Here is a 17,230-nt window from a genome sequence, read left to right as displayed (position 1 = left end):
TAAAGCACATTCACCTATTGTAATTACACCAGCAACCCATGATCACATCCTACCAAACTGCTGGCAGTCTCTTGGCTAGAAAAGCTTGGTGGCCTTCGATTGACACAAGTCACACAGTGCAGAAGTCAAATAAGAAAAGGCATGCCAGTTCTCTTCAGGGACACTGTGATATCTGTATTCACACAGAGGTCAGGCAGAGGGCTGTGGCTTTCCCAGATAGTTTCAAATCAGGCTGCTCTAACATATCTACCAGTTATGCTATCACAGAATCACAGAATCACAGAATAGTCTAGGTTGGAAGAGACCTCCAAGATCACCAAGTCCAACCTCTGACCTAACACTAACAAGTCCTCCACTAAACCATATCCCTAAGCTCTACATCTAAACGTCTTTTAAAGACCTACAGGGATGGTGACTCAACTATGCAACTGCCTCTGACACTGAGAATGCAGCTGGTGTGCTGGCCACTGCCAGCTTCAGGGAAGCCAGCTCACATTGGCATGTCTATGTGCCTTAATACATTGCCACCTGCCTTGCTGACATATGGAATTTGCAGACACAGACCTTCTGGGAGGACCCAGGCTGGCTGAGACATTGGCTGTGCAAGTGAAGGTTCTCTTTACTTGATCAAATTTAAAACCCACTGTAAACGAGAGTAGTGAAAAGTAGTGAAAAGAGAGTAGTGAAAAAGAGAGTAGTGAAAAGTAGTGAAAAGTTTTATTCACACATTAAGTTTTTACGAGTTTGTAGTCTGTATAGGACATAATATATGGGGGGGAAAGGAGTAGAGAAGGAAAAAGCAAGATAAATTATAATGAGTTCTGAAATGCAGTTAGATATATTACATACAAAGAAAGCCACTTGTGGCAAACTTAATTTCTGGGCATGGTCTTTTCCTGAAAGAGCACAGGCAGTTTTGATAACCTGTGTTGAGAAGGTTGAGATTTATATTATTTCCAAATTAAAATAAGGAGAAGAGTTTAAGTACAACTTGTATTGCAGAAGGGGGGACTGGTGGTGTGTTTTGGTTTGAAAACTGCACAAAGCAGGGTAGGGAATTGCTGTTGGTGTGATGTGCACAGAGTGCAATGCACCAGGGGTTGGCATCCCTGCAGAAAGAGTCCTTGTGCTGACACAATGCTATCAGGAGGCTTGGTCCTGTCCCACTGCCCCATGGACAGGCAAAAAATACGCCAGGTAGTTTTTACAATAGTTGCACATCACTTACTTCATGAGGATTTGGAGGGCCAAATACCTCCATCTAGTGCTTTTGTGCATGAAGATTCTTGTTTCCTTATGAAACATTTTTAAAGCATGTCTATCCCCAAGATCACCCCTTTCTCTTCTTCAGATGTGCTGTGTGTTGTTTTCCGTTATGATGACAGTATTGGGCACTGTCTGTCAGATCACGTTAAGCTAAATCAGTGGCCTGCAGCAGAGACTCAGTGTGATTCCCAATAAATTGTCAGCAGAGTGGAAAGCAATAGCTGCCCATAATTTGAATTTCATGCCTGCTCCTCATGGAAATCCTATGTGACAGTTTGTTGTGCCTGAGAGCTAGCTCAAATAGATGCCTGCATCCTTAGAAAGTCTGTCTTCTGGTTTCTATCGCCCACACAGCCTGCTGGTCACTCATCTCATGGCATAACATTGCTATACTGGCATCACGAATGCTTAAAACAAGAGGTTCATCAGTAGTTTAGAGTCCTGGATCCTGATTGTAACAGCTGTGTAGAAATGGAAAACTGAGAACAACTGAAATTGAACTAACAACTGAAATTGAAATTAACTTGGCAAGAGAAAATTAAAAAAAAAAAAAAATGTAGACACTTTTATCCTGGCTCATACAAGGAGCACACACACTGTCCTTCTGGGCTGCTGCTCTATTTTAGGCTTTCATGCTGCCCAGGAGAGTTTCTTGTGGCAGCTCTTTGCCTGGCCTTTCCTTAGGGTAAGTGCTTCTGCAGGAGATACCTGTGTCCCCTCCAAGTGTGCAGGAGTTCTGCCTGGCCCCTCACCTGTCCACGTTAGGAGTTCCTGAGCTAGGATGAAGGCATGTTCATGGCTCGGCCCACACAAACATGCTGTAAAAGAAATTAAATGAAGGCAATATAAAACTGTGTCACTTGATGGAAGGAAACATGGAGGTGCTGTCACTTATCACAAAGAACAGCAGTGTCCACAGCTGGTCATCTGTATCAAGGGGTTTCTTGTGTAAGAGTTTTTAAAAGGGATTTGAAGGAAAACAATTAAGGGGTTAGTGAATTTTTACAGGAAGTTTTTTTTAAGCATGAAAGGCAACACGAAAGAAGACAGGGAACAGTTTACAATGTTAATAAAGCAAAGGTATGGGAGGCTGCTGTTTTGGGCAGGCAAGAACTAAGAGTCAATGTCTTACCGAGAGATAACACAGAAGGGTTATCAGAATATGTCACTGAAAGTGAGGACAAACAACGTGTATTTAGGGTTTGACAGAAAAGGGAGTGCTGTAGAGAAGTACAAAATGAAGCACACAGTTGAGGAGACTGATTAGAAGAATTCTCTTTGCAACATCATTTGGGACCAATACATATGTCATAAATAAAATACAGTGCTTGACCATCTCAGGTACTTTGCATGGACATGTATGAAAGTAAGGGTCCTTCACTTTGAAAAAAGCTATCGTGAATTCTGTTCTTCTCAGCATTTCACATGACAGCTAAAAAGCCTCCAAGATACTCTGTTTTGTTCCCCAGACCTTTGGAGCAGTATCTACCGAAGCTTTTACTTTTAACATCTATATATCCTGTAGGCACATTTGCTACAAAAGATGGCTCATTCCAGACAGGATTTGTAGTTACTGTGCTCACTCCAGACTGAATACTTTCTAAGCCTGTTTTCACCTCTAGTGATCAATTATTTGAGAGAGAAAGCAGATCTCCATAACACCAAGAATGCCTTTCAAAGCATTCACACATTCTTGAAACTTTGTGTGAAAACTACCATAAATTTCATTCACAAGATAAATAATGAGAAACTACCTAACCTGAGTTGGCACATTCCCTAAGTTTTATTTTAAGAAAAATCCAGAATCTCAGAGCTGAGATAGGTCTTCTAGATACAAATGCAACACTGCTGTTACTACTATGATGACTGCTTCCACTACTAATTGTAAGTAAAGAAAGAAACATCATATTCTGTGATTCTGTATGTATATAAAGCTGAGAATGAAGCTGAAAAAAATGGCAATCTCTGATCTCTACTGCTGTTACAGGGCAGAAAGCATATGCCAGCTCTTTACTTATAATAAAAGGCAGAGGACAAGTAGCACCTCCACGTTTTGCCAGGGAATACAGAAAGTGTTTTTCTCTCACATTGCCAAGGAATCTGTTTATAATGCCTGGTAGAAGGCAGGTAGTATCTGCTTGGGATGCTAGGTAAGTAGCATCTGCTCATCATGCCCCCCCAACTGTAGGTCAACTCTGACACCAAGCTGAGTGGTGCAGTTGATACAACAGAAGGAAGGGACAACATCAAAGGGACCTGGACACGCTTGATAACTGGGCCCACGTGAACCTAATAAGGTTCAACAAGTCAAAGTGCAAGGTGCTGCACCTGGGCCAAGGCAATCCCAGACATGACTACAGACTGGGAGAAGAACTCACTGAGAGCAGCCCTGCAGAGAAGGACTTGGGGGTTCTGGTGGACAAAAAACTCGACATGAGACAACAGTGAGCACTTTCAGCCCTGAAGGCCAACTGCATCCTGGGCTGCATCACCAGAGGGGTGCCCAGCAGGGCAAGGGAGGGGATTGTCCCCCTCTACTCTGCCCTCGTGAGGCCCCACTTGGAGTGCTGCATCCAGGTCTGGAGCCCCCAGCACAAGAAGGATGTAGATCTGTTGGAGTGGGTCCCGAGGAGGGCCACAAAGGTGATCAAAGGGCTGGAGCATCTCTCCTACGAAGAAAGGCTTTTGAGAGAGAGCTGGGGCTGTTCAGCCTACAAAAGACAAGGCTGTAGGGAGACCTCATTGTGGCCTTTCAGTACTTAAAGGGGGCTTATAAAAAAAGATGGAGAGTGACTCTTTGCTCAGTAAGATAATGACAGGACTAGGGGGGATGGTTCTAAACCTAAAGAAGGGAGACACATATCAGAGGTTAGAAAGAAATTCTTCACTCATAGGGTTGTGAGGCACTGGAACAGGTTGCCCAGAGAAGTTGTGGATGCCCCATCCCGGGAGATGTTTAAGACCAGGTTAGTTGAGGCCCTGGGCAACCTGATCTAGTGGGTGGTATCCCTGCCTATGGCAGGGGGGATGGAAATAGATCATTTTTAAGGTCCCTTCCAATCCAAGCCATTATATGATTCTATGATTCTCTAAATTAACATTAGAGTTGCACTTTAAAATGCTGTAAAAGGATGAAAACAGAAGTTAATAATTAATATATATATATACATAGAGCAGTGTTTCAGCCAGTCAGACTTGGACTCTTAACAAAGCAGTAGCCCCTTTTGGAGGGGACAGGAGGCTTCAGTCAGTGGTGACAGACATGAGTGAAGGAATGGGGATTAATACCACTTCTCTTACAAGCTGACTCAAACCCAATGCAGAGAGTCTATACAAGCGCATCAAATTTCTGAGCCCCTAGAAGAACCACCCAGCAGAACGATTTACTACCACAAAAATAAGCTGTCATGAACTCTCTCATTACTACTTTATCAAGATGAAAACTAGAAGCAGTTTCCAGACCTGATACATTTAACTGTTGTATAAATCTTCAGTCTTCTAATTAAATGTTTTCAGAGTTAGCAAAACTACAGCTATCGCAGGAGATGGTTAAAGCCCTGTTTTCATCTAGCTCAGATTACCATCTTTTCAGGCCTAGAAATACAGGCAAAAAGGATAGACTGCTTAAATTTGAAATAATAATAATAATAATAATAATAATTTCAACGGAATATTCAGATTCTGAGACAGCTTCCTGCCTGACCTGTTCTCACACCTTTGCCTCAAGTCAAACCAAATCTGCATTTAATAAGTAAAGCCATGTTAAATTATACAGGTCTAGCCCATTCAATGTGAGGCTGAATATATTTGATAAAATCAAGAAGAAGCAGCATTAGCACATCATTTTTATGTAACATCAGTAGGCACAAGCTATGGTAGTGTGTGATTTACAGTGTAGCTCAACATTACCTATATTTGACAAGCATGCATTCAAATCCATCAGCTCAAATGAATTTCGGTGCCTTGTGAGGAACAACTCCATTTATTGTTCTTTTAATCTTTGAATATAGATGTTCTTCTAAAGTGAACTACACCAAGTGTTTTTGAATATGTTGCTTCCTCATGATTTTATAGCAATAATTATCCACTATGGAGTGCAAGTATTTCTGAAAGATGTTTTGATGTTTTAAGGTGCAGATTATAATTATGTGTTCCCAGCAGATTAGTGAGAAAACAGGTACTTCAGCCTGCCTTCCTTTCCCTTTGTCCCTTGCTTCCAGCCCCAATTCTCTAAACATGCACAGACACACTCGAATAAGCAGGAAACTAATCTTATTATACTAGCAGGAGGTCTAGGGGCTTCTGATCTTTAAAGCTCTAAGATGCTATTTAGGAACTAAAGAATATGTGAAGAGAATTCTAAGTTGAAGTAGGAGTAAAGACTCACAAAGGTATTTACAGTCCCTTTTAGGCTCTTCTGGGCAAGGATGCTGTATTGCTTCCCTTTTCAAGGTTTGCTCATTTGTTTTTCTGTATGTTATGCTGCACATTTCAGTGGCAACCTGAGCTCTTCCATGGTGCCATTGCTGATCTCCCTTTAGCAGGGCTGCTAGCACTGGAGGATAGAAGAAAATCCTCAGCCTTCCTGTCCCCTATATGCAATATTCTTCTCACTTTTTGCCTTTCTCAGGCATGAGTGAAGAGAAGAAGATACCAGAGTCTGTATCATGGGCCAAGCTCTGTGGCAGAATCACAGAATGGAAGAAGCACCCTCGCTACTCACAGAATTACATCCCTCCTTATAACAATGCAGCCAAAAATATGCTTCCACATCTCCCTTATGCTGGAAGAAGAAAAAGCATAAAAACAACAAAACAAACAAACAAAACAAAACAACAAAACTAACTAACTAACTAACAAAAACACACGACAAATCCAAAGCAGAATAGAAATAAAATGCTGGCTTTGTGCATGCACTAAATTATTGATTTTAAAAATCATTCTTTGAGTGTTGCTTCTGTATTCAGCTGGAAATTCAGATAACCCAAGAATTTTTAAGCACACTCATTTATATTCTTAACAGCTATTCATTGCAGCCACGTTGATTTCCCATGACACTTAATATTGGCTGCAACAAAGTTTCGTGCAAAAGGATCATTCTTCATGCAAGTAGCCATTTATCCCCACAAGAAAAAAATTCGCCTGCAAACAAGAGTATATGTGATTAATTATTTAGCAAATGCTATATCCTAATCTCCCATTTAAGAAGTTTAAAATATCCAACTAGAAGGCAGAAACAATGCCACTTGAGGTAGCTGTTCTACTAGGGTAAGTTAACATGAAACAGTGAAGATGAACTGCATGAAATCAACACAAAAACTACAGGCAGTTAACTCAGACTGGCAAAGATTTATAATTGAAGAACGCGTTCACAGAAAAGACCTCTCGTTTCAGCAGTATCACGGCTGCAAAATTCCAGGGATGTTGATATTATATACTTTGCTCCAGCAATATAGGTACAGCATACTTCTCAGCAAGCCTTGTTTGACAGAATATGATTGTCACCCACACATTTCTATACCTATGTCCCCTGTGTTTGCACACTCATGACTCCAGCATTAACTGTCACTGCCCCAATGCTAAAATTAATGGGATTTTCTTCAAAATGATGGGATAGTCTTCAAAATGCATCCCAAATTGAGAGCCAATTTTCATTAGTATTCCCATCCTATCCTCAATCTAATCAATCTCTCTGCATTGTAATTCAATAAATAAATAATTAAGGATGAAAATCCTCCACGGGCAATCCATAACATTGCTGTATGACTGTGCATAAGTGCCCAGTTATTACTGTGTGATAGTAACCACCTCTGAGCCTGAAAAATGAAACAGAAAAATTAGGTGCAGAACCATTTTGTAATCACATCCACAAGGCTGACAATCTTTGGGTCTCAAAAATTGAGTTTTGATTTTTATTATTTCTGTTTTAGCAATAATTGTTTTTTGTTAGAACTACTGTCTGGATGTCATCCCAGTGTCTACCTCCAGTACCCTTTCAATTTATCAGATAACGATATGTCTTTTAATGATGTTCACAAGTTCAGTCCAAACTCTTGTTGATAGCTACAAAAATTAAATGTTTCTTGGGAGCCCATCCATGTTTTGCAGGGTCTTTCCCAGAAGGCAACTCACCAATCACTTGATTAATTTCTTTGTTCCTAATAGAAATGTCCATTTCTTCCACTGGTTTTGATGAAAGTTTAGCAAAAGCCCATTCTTGAGAAAACAAAAGTGCTTACCTCCTGAATAGATATCTGAGACAGAGGGTCTCATAATATTTTTAGAACCACCAGTCAATTTCCTAAGGAACCTTAATCCTTCATCCGTCTTATTTCTTCAGTGAAGGGATGGTCACAGAAATTTGTGAGTGTTATAAATCCCCTTAGGATTGCCACCCTGTGCAAAATATTGCTGTCAAGGTGTTTTTCCCCCTTCTTCTAAGTTGCAGAAATTACCTTCCTGTGGAAGCAGCGAGAGGTGCCTGAGATTCCAACCAGTGCCTGAGATCAACCAGCTGTGATAAGACTTACCTCTAGTTCGATAAAGGATGCTGGATCTCTGCTTAGACAGTTGAATATTACTTTTGCAGATCTTAGAATAATTTAGCTTTTCTCCTCTCCTTTAAGACATGTTTAACATATCTTCTGAGTAATGCATCCAAAGCATCCCAATAGCAACTGCAGGGAGCTGTAGAAACTGGCCTGAGGCCATACCACCTTACGTCACAATTCTGCCCAGTTTCAAGGAGCACAGCTGTGAAATCACCCTGAAGACAACCACCAGCACAGGAAGCAGCTCCCTTTGAGAAGCCATGCCAAGTGGTGAACATTCCTGTATAAAGGGAATTGGAAACACCTACATATACACCTGCACAACTACAGATCAGCAAATGTTCCTTCCTAAGTCATAGTCCCTAAGTTTTACTGTAAGCAAATTCCTCTATCTGCTGAATCACATAAATAGGGAAAGTGGTCTGAAATTATAATGTAAATGATTGTGCCCAGGTGTTGTATAAGTAACTGTTGTCAAGGAAAACTCCCCAGAATGGAGTCCTGGAATTTACCAGTGACTGGCCACCAGCCAGTCTTTTGGCAGACTTGTGTCATGACAATACAAGCTCAAGGCAGCTCAACATCCACTTTCCTGGCCTAGCAGTGCTAGAGGATACCTGTCTCTGAAAAGCTGTGTTACCTCTCCATCTCTGCCAAACAGTATTTCAGTGGGGTTGGCAGTGTAGGCACCATTGGGTGCCTAGCAAGGCAGCAGAGTTCTATTTGCAGAAGGCTGGAGCAGGTGCAGTTGCAGCCAACGGCAATGTGCTGGATAGCCTTGGATCAAATCCCTGATGCCTCCTTGTGGGTATGCAACCAGAGACATTTTTGACCTCTATCCCTGTTTCATAGTTCCTGATCACTAAAATGAAGCTAATACTTCTCACAGCGAACAGTATAAGTACATTAATATTTGTGAAACATTTGGATACTGTAGCAATGAACATCAAAGGAGAGCCAAGGAGGAAATTAATAATTGTCTTCCGAATATGCTTTGAATAGTGTGCATAAATAATTCATGGAGCTGCCCAGTGAACAATGAGGAAAACAGCACTACCAAATATCTGCTTGTTCCCTGAGCACCACCTCTCCTGTGCATGGAAGATGATGAGGTTGAAAAATAACATGCACACATGTACTGTGCTATTGTACACAAAGGCAATTTATTAGATTTGGACAGGTAACCTTTCCCTGAATTTTCCTTTTGCAGGAAGGGGACTTATATATGGAAAGATAAGCAGGTGAGAAGGAAGAAAATATAACGGACACATAATCCAATCACACATAAAACTGTTTGTGCCCATTCAAATCACAAGTATGGTTTTGCAGCACTCCATTTCCCTGTAGTACAGAAGGGCTACATTTGGTTCAAGTACAACTTTCTGGTACAACTGAATATTACTTACTCACCAGACTAGCAGAAATGAGGAAAAAAAAAAAAAAAAAGTGATTCTAGAAAGACAAGTGCCAGGTCCTCTACTTCTGACAGAGAAGTTAGACATAGTCCAAAGATTTTGGTAGAGTAATTCTGTACACAGAGGAAATGGTTCAATACAGGTGAAGATTTTTCATTAACTTTTTAACTGGGTACAGCATCTATTTGTATTCATTTAAAAAAATGCTCTGTGTTTTGAAGTGCCAGCTTTTTGTATTTGATGATGAAATAATATAATTCTAATTATTTATGCTTCCTTAACTTCAGAAATTCTACTGATTTGCTCTAATACCTTCCTATCAGGTGCTTGACATATGTTGCAGAATGCAATTCAAACTATGTATTAGTGCAGGGGACAGACCTGAAGGAACAGGTGCTGGTGGCCTGTTCCGATTCATTAAAATCAATGGAAGTATTGGGATGGATTTCAACAGGAACAGACAAGCACATTCATAGAGGCGGGATGACTTTATGCTAAAGGGTCTCATAGGCCTGTGCTCTATTTTTAGTCCTGACACAGAGTCTCATTGCAATCCTGATTTAAGTCATTTAATCTGTGGAACAGTGACATTAATCTTGTGCTTTATAAACTCACCTGGCTCCTGCACATATTGCTCCATGTGCTTTTACAAGACTTAACGTGTTTCTGGCTATCAGTGATCACACTCAAATACACAGGCCAGGAAAAAAATGCATCAAGAAAACTCAAATTCCATGAAGGCATGAGGAAAAAATACGTTGCAGGAAGAAATGTCTACTGCAAATGCCTGTCAAGAGATGCACTTAATTTTCCTTCTTTTGTACCTCTCTGCTTTCAAACTTTTCAACCTTTCTCATGCAGGACATTCTTTTGTGTGCCATTCCTGTTGGCCCAGGTCAGATACAATGTTCACCGTGTCTAATTTCCTACCTACCATGTTTTTGTACAGCAAGGCAACAGAACAACCCCAGAAGCACGGTGTGAGAAAAAGCACAGTCTGCGTGTGCAATACAACCTGAAACGTCCAGACTTGGATCAGTGTTATTGCTCTGAATGTTAGTATTAATGTCAATGAGGGGAACATGTAATACTGAAATTCTCATATTCTCATTCAACATACAAAGCCACAGCACCTTCCTGTTTTTCTATCTGTTTTTCTTCCTGTAGCTGTTTAATACCATTTGATTTTACTGCATTTATTCTCTGTTCCTCTTGCAAGCAAGGTCCTGGCCATGTAAAACTTCCATCCTCTTGTGAGCCAACCCACTACAAGTCAAAGAATGTCCACAAAAGGCAGTACTGAAAAATGATCGCTCCCTTTAGTTCCCAGCGTCAGAAGCAGTAGAGTTGTGTTAGCATGACACTTGGCCAATGCTTTGTTTTATTGACAAAGCATGAAACTATTCCCCCCAGGTTACTTCAGATTCTCATGTTTTCCTGTACTCTGACTTTCCAGCTCTCAATTACTTAAATTCAATTTTATTAGGAAGGTAAAATTTTATGAAACCAGAACAGGCAACAGATAATAAACCACCAAAATCCATTAAACAAAAACATAAGACTCACAAGTTGTCTTGGAAATAGCTTCTGCCCCCTCCTCACAGCTGCATACAAAAAAAGTAGATAACTAAGCAGTTCCCTCCTTCCCTTCCTTCACTGAACCTCAGCTACGGGTACAATCCTGTTTAGGTAGAGTTTGACACTGGCATCCTACACACCCTCCAGCATCACAGACTCCTGGTACAGGTTGCTGGTTACTACCCATCACAAAACACAATGTTCTTAGTTTTTTCTCAAAGGTTCACAGCCCCTGGCTTGCCCATCCTACATGCTGTCAGACACATTTCTCTACTAAAGTCAGTGAGGCTCATCCAATTTTCACCAAAAAAAGATGTATTTATTTGTTGTAAAACTGTATTTGTTGTAAAACTTTATTTATTTGTTGTTCTGTTTATGAGCAGTTTGAATTTAAATATTTTGCAGGTTAGGCAGTAGATATAATATCTATTATTTTGAGCAACCTATAATTATAAAGACCTTATTTTAAACTTAGAAATATGGTAATTGTGTAAAGAGAAGTAGATTATTAAATGAAGGCAATAACAAATCTGTCAGAGTAAACTGTAGAAACCATGGCCATAGGGTGGTTAAATGGTTGTGTACTGAGTGCTGGTTTACTATAATAGCTACCATTAAACTGAAGTTTTATCTCCACCATTACTGATTTATTTTCCTGAACTTCCTAAATACAGTTAAAATTTCAGTTCTAGAAGTGTAGTGGTTTTTGCTCATGCCAAAAGAAGAAGAATAGGACTTTCCACTTAGATCAGAGGCAACTGTACCAACCACACCAGACTGCAAAGAGCCCACTAAAATAATGTTCAAGCTTTCAATTGCAGGTAAGGTACCAGGCAGGACTTAGCCCCCACGCCCAAGTTGATACAGAAATTTGGAGGGGTTGGTTTGCAAAGGCAGCTTTGGAAGTAGTCAGGGACAGGGCTGTGACTCTGAAGGAGTTAATTCAGCATTAATCACCTGGCTGAGGAGCCAAGCCTGGCAATCTCCTAGCCAGGCTGACCAGAAACCTGAAAACACCACCCAAGATGGCTGTCATGTGGGATTCTTATAGGTTCTTATAGATCTGGGGAGGGAGACCTTATAGCAGCCTTCTAGTACTCAAAGAAGGCCTACAGGAAAGATGGGAAGGGACTCTGTCAGGGAGTACAGTAATAGGACAAGGGGTAATTGTTTTAAAATAAATGATGATAGATTTAGACTAGATAAAAGGAAGAAATTCTTTACTATGAGAGTGATGAGGCACTGGACCATGTTGTTCAGAGAAGCTGTGGATGCCCCCCATCCCTGGAGATGTTCAAGGTCAAGATGGATGGTGCTTTAGCAAGTTGCTCTGGTGGAAGGTGTCCCTGTCTGTGGCAGGGGTGTTTAAACTAGGTGATCTTCAAGGTCCCTTCCAACTCAAACCATTCTATGATTCTACAATATATTATTTGGATTGGAAATGGATGTTGAGTTTCCAAGGTCAGCAGATGTTTAACTTCTACAGAAACTCAGAACCTCGTGAAAAAGGTTAGTTTGGGCTCTGGATTCACAAGGCCTATCATGCCTCAGCCTTGCACAGACACAGAGAAGCAATAGAATGAAAGCAGGGAAAAGAGAAAATTGCCGAAATTTATCATAAGTCCTGTATTTATACAAATATTGAGGGGGTAGAGAGAGCCCTGCACTGTTCACCCACGACCATCTTACAAAAATTTGTCTCATTTAAACTGTCTTAAATTCTCTGTTAATGGTGGCAAGGACAACAGTGTACCTACACAAACAGAAAAATTAATGAGGAAAAGGTCTAGCAGTAGGGTCATCAGATGATAGATCTCTGCTACTGTTGTAAAAGCAAAAAAGGTAGCTATGTAGGACAGAAGACTGCTTTGCTTTTGCTACTCTTTTCCAGTGCGGTGCCCTTTATATATGCAGACTGAGTGGAATGCATCATAAAAGGTGACATTTTATAACAGCAGTTTGTAAATTTTACAGAAGCTTACTGCCTGTAAATCACACAGCTTATTCCCTCACCGACTTTATTACTGCAAACCCAACCATGGGTAAACTCCATGTCAGTTTACTTGAAATTTATCTTTTTTATTCAGACTGAGCTAAGGTCCTTTATTATTCCTTTTCTTCTAATGATAAACCCATCCTGATGATCTTATTTCCTTTACAGACATTTTGAAGGACTCTAACGTATCTTGAAAAAGCAATTCCTGTTTTTGGTAGTTTCTATCTTGCTCCTATTTTCACATGCATTTCTGCTGTCAAAAGATGTGACTTTCCCCTTTATTTCAATTATGCGTATTTATTTTTATTCCAAATCACCCCCAGGCACCTAGCCCTTTTTAGATCTAATGTATTTCCCTTTGACTTGCTTTGATGTGCTTCAACTAGCTTCACAGCCAGACATCACAGACTGTTTTTTACAGGATCTGTGCACAGACCTGTTCTTTATTTGGTAACATCCACATTTATTTCATAGTGGAGCTACACAATTTATTCTTCCATCTGTGCAGAGGGTATTTTCATGGTTAGTGTTCACAGGGTTTGATGGAAACTGATGGCACGAATTCTTCATGCATCAGTGAGAATTTTGTGAATGAGGTAGTAAGTGAATTAACTTATTTTACCAAAGAGCTTCATGGAGTACAGTGCCCCAACAAATGAGTTTCTCTCTGTTTACAGCAGTTCCTATGTTCTGCTTATGGTCCTGTTCATACTCCATTTTCAGCCCTAATTGAAAACAACTCTAGATTCTGCTCAAACCCTTCTTTTCAAGTGTAGGCAAGACCAAACTGTCTGGAAACCAACATGGAATGCTATTTCTTCGGGATGGTTCTTAATGCAATTGTTGGAAATTTTGATCTTATATTCCTTGGCAAGACAAAATTTGTACTCAGGTTAGAATTATTTCAAAGCACTTGCTTTTGGAGCTCAGGAAGATATTAGCTGCGAGAAGGTGTTGATTGCAGTGGAAATTTGCCAACATGTAGTAGGATATGACACAACCCTTCTTCAAACTTAGCTGCTGACTCTGTGCCTGTTCTGAATTCACATCATTTTTAATAAGGATGGTATGAAGTTTTACTAATCCTTGCACATATATACGGATTTGTATGGAGTGTTTGGCAGCAGAAGCTGGCCAGTGTCAGAAGTCCCTCAGGACTCTGAAGAGCAGCTCACAGCCAAGGCCCCTTTTGGGGCTCATGAAATGTTTTAGTCCTTAGCTAGAGAATGCCAACAGTGTTCAGGAAGATTATGTTTTACTGCATGGATGAAACAATCTCCCCTTGTGGCTATTCTAGCCAATGACATGAGGCTAAAAATTAAATTCTACAGTGCCTGATTGTCTTCTCACTTATTTCACAAGTTGGGAAATACTTTGACTGAAATAAATTTAGAGTTACATTTACTCAAAAAAAAAAAAAAAAAAAAAAAAAAGCAGCTTCAACATGTTTTGCTTTGTAGCTGCATAGCTCAACAGAAATGGGGCTCCAAGATAGCCCAGATAAGAATAATCATTTGTTTACATACTTGAAAGATCTGCTACATATTTACAATAGGTTAAAAATACCTTAATGTGAGATTTAGGTATTTTAAAAGGCACTGTTGGTCCTACAGATGGAGGGAAACACTTACTGGGATATTCTAAAATCCTAGAATTCAGAGGGTTTTTACACTAAAAGGTTGAGACATGCATATTGTTGGCTAGGTTAGCATGGGAGTGACGTTTTGGTCGATCATCCCATCCATTGACCAATAACCTCAATATTTTGAGAAGGTGTCAAGCAAACATGATGGGCTCAATTTATTTAGTCCTTATACACAAGGATGTCTGTCAGGCAAACATCTATACATTCATAACTGACAGTTTGTCCAATTAAGCATGACACATTGCTAAATGCTACAGCTCTAGCATGAAGACTTCCCTAACCTTCAGAGGGAAACCTCTGGCCACATACACGGCTTTCCTTTCAGGTCCAGTGTTCCCTACTTAAAAGGAAACCAGCCCCATGGCAACAGTCTGAACATACCACAGAAGACCTTGTAAACATACCCTAGGGTGTCCAACCTGCAGCCTTATGCTGCCATGGTGATCTTGAAGGCGTTCAGATAACATTTACTGCTGATTATGAAATGGATATTTCATTTCCCAAAAGATTTCCCCAAGGTATCCACAAGCAAAATCCATGTACTTCATCTTGGGTCCTCAGAGATCAACATTTAAAGGCACTTAATTGCTGAATTTTAAACAGTCTACTCAGAGATTAAATATTGCATAGGAAAAAATGGTTCCAAAAAATGGAGCACAAATCATGACAATTCCAAAACATAAATCTCTTTTTTGCTCCTCATTACTGTTCTGTTGCTGCTGCTGCTAACTCTTCCCATGTTTTATTGAAGCTCTTTTTTTAGCTTTTTTTCTTTTAAAGTATGTAGAAAAGAGGTTGGGAGACACAGGTGTAGAGTGAGAACACTTTTTCAACTGTCTACATTGAGATAAGGGAAAAGTTTTGCTTCATAAAATCGGATTTTTGCAGGGTCCTGGTTCCATTTGTGAAACAGGAGGGGTTGGGTCATTCAGAAAGGAATTCCTAAAGATATTCTCAACAAATGAACGTTCTGAGAATATCCATTGTGTGTGTCCAGGACATCTTTTTTATATGTAATTTAATTAGCATGAGTCATGACATTACATTTTATATCGCTAATCACATATTGTAATTACCTAATTACATATTGTAAATATATGATTACATGAATTTGCACCAGAATTCATAATTACACTTAATTACACTAATTGCATCAATCTAAACTAATCAACCAGAGAATACCAGGAAAAGTCATGCAAACAAAGCCTACAGAGGAGAACTTTTTGAGAGTGAGCCCACATTCCCAGAGACACAGCACTGCCTTATACCTGAAAAAAAATTTATAAGTACACCTGTGTGGACAACAGTTTCTCTGACCTACAGGTGATTTTATGCTTTCAAAAATCTGCTTCTGCTCTGCAGTGGAGCAAACACACTTTCAAAACTTGTTGGAAATTTTTGTTTGCTTCCACGTAAAAAGACGAGGTGGGTACATCTGCTCCCAGGGAAGGAGTTGGTTTCAGAGAATTGACAGTGTCCACCAGAAAATCAGATATGTTGGACGCTGGCTTCACTGAAAGCAACAGGTACTTCCCATTTCTTAAGAGCGAGCCCTATATGTCCCACTCCAGTAACAGGAGATGATTTACCACTGTTTTGTTCTGGGTGACAGGCTGAGGAGCCAATGTGCTCTCAAGAGCACAGCCTTGACCATGGGGTCAGGGCTTTCACCCAGCACCTTGGCCTTTTGGGCCATCTCTCAACCCTTGTCCTTAAGCACCATTTCTTGCAAAATGAATACCAACACTTCCTAACTCTATTAACGCAGATATTACCACGTATGAATTTACTTTCTTTACTAATTAGTGGCCTATTTTTCTGTCAGATGCTTATCATGACTCCAGGGAAGGTTTCAATCAAAGAAACATATAAAGCTTTTGATGCACTTTCAGTAATTAAATCTCATCTTACATATTTATATATGTTTCCTTCCTTTGGGGAGCAATTTTGAGAAAACTGAGTGGAGTCCTGCTGATCAGAGAGAATGACAGACAATTATAGAGTACTCCCTTCTTTCTGTCCCTTTTATCACTGGTATACTGGTAACTGTAATTAAAACTGTTGTACTGTAAATAAGGTTTTATACATCTCAAATGAAAAGGATCTGTTGCCAATAAAGCATACAGTGTATACAGTGTCATCATGAGGGAAACATACAGAGAGATGAAGTGTATTTCCCTGTGGATGCACTCTCGTAAGTCCCATTGATACTCATAATTTAATGATGGGGTGGGTAAGCGTTCAAGGCATTTAGAAGTGGCATGACTCAGCCGGGGTGTAGTAGATGTGCTTTAAAATGTCACATTCCTTCTCCAGTGCTCCATTTCCCAGGAAGATAATCTCTTTGGCAGTTTTTCTTATGTTTCTAATGGATTTGAAAAAATAGAAGAGCTTTTTCTCTGAGAGCAGCTGGAGGTGAGTATATGCCATTTGTCACAGGAGTCCTTTGCAAAATGTCCCCTTCTTCTGACCTAAGGCAGTGCTTCCCAAGGGTGTTGTGACCCTGGGAGTATCCTGAATGGTGGCTGTGGGACTGGGAGATGTTATAAAACCTCACATTCGGTACCCTCTATGTACTTTGATCTTGAATGGCCTTTGTCAGACTCTTAAAACTCAGTGAGTTGAACAGTGTTATCATTATTCTCAGCAATACAGTTGTGCTCCCACATTCAGTGAAAACATGAGGCAATAGCATGACACCTGTTCATGCAGAAGCTCCTACCCTGAGAAGACTCAAGTCACGCAAAGCCGTTACATTAAATACTGTTTATGCTCAAAC

The 17,230-nt window shown here is 40.2% G+C and overlaps 1 long non-coding RNA gene across 2 annotated transcripts in view; it reads right to left on the bottom strand.

Moving 5' to 3' along the window:
- The window catches only part of LOC118163631, a 77,196-nt gene that overhangs the window by 19,556 nt on the left and 40,410 nt on the right, over positions 1 to 17,230 (bottom strand). The window contains exons 3-4 of one of the 2 annotated variants that reach the window (XR_004749144.1): positions 7,506 to 7,725; positions 5,112 to 6,049 (exon numbers count right to left, since the gene is read on the bottom strand). This is a non-coding gene — a long non-coding RNA (uncharacterized LOC118163631). Of the gene's footprint in view, positions 1 to 5,111; positions 6,050 to 7,505; positions 7,726 to 17,230 lie in introns of those variants that run through there. The other variant, XR_004749145.1, reaches the window with a different exon arrangement.

The sequence above is a fragment of the Oxyura jamaicensis genome, chromosome 3, assembly GCF_011077185.1.
Source record: "Oxyura jamaicensis isolate SHBP4307 breed ruddy duck chromosome 3, BPBGC_Ojam_1.0, whole genome shotgun sequence".
NCBI classification, from domain to species: domain Eukaryota; kingdom Metazoa; phylum Chordata; class Aves; order Anseriformes; family Anatidae; genus Oxyura; species Oxyura jamaicensis.
Note: the sequence above shows the minus strand (reverse complement) of the source record. Positions and strands in the feature narration are given on the sequence as shown.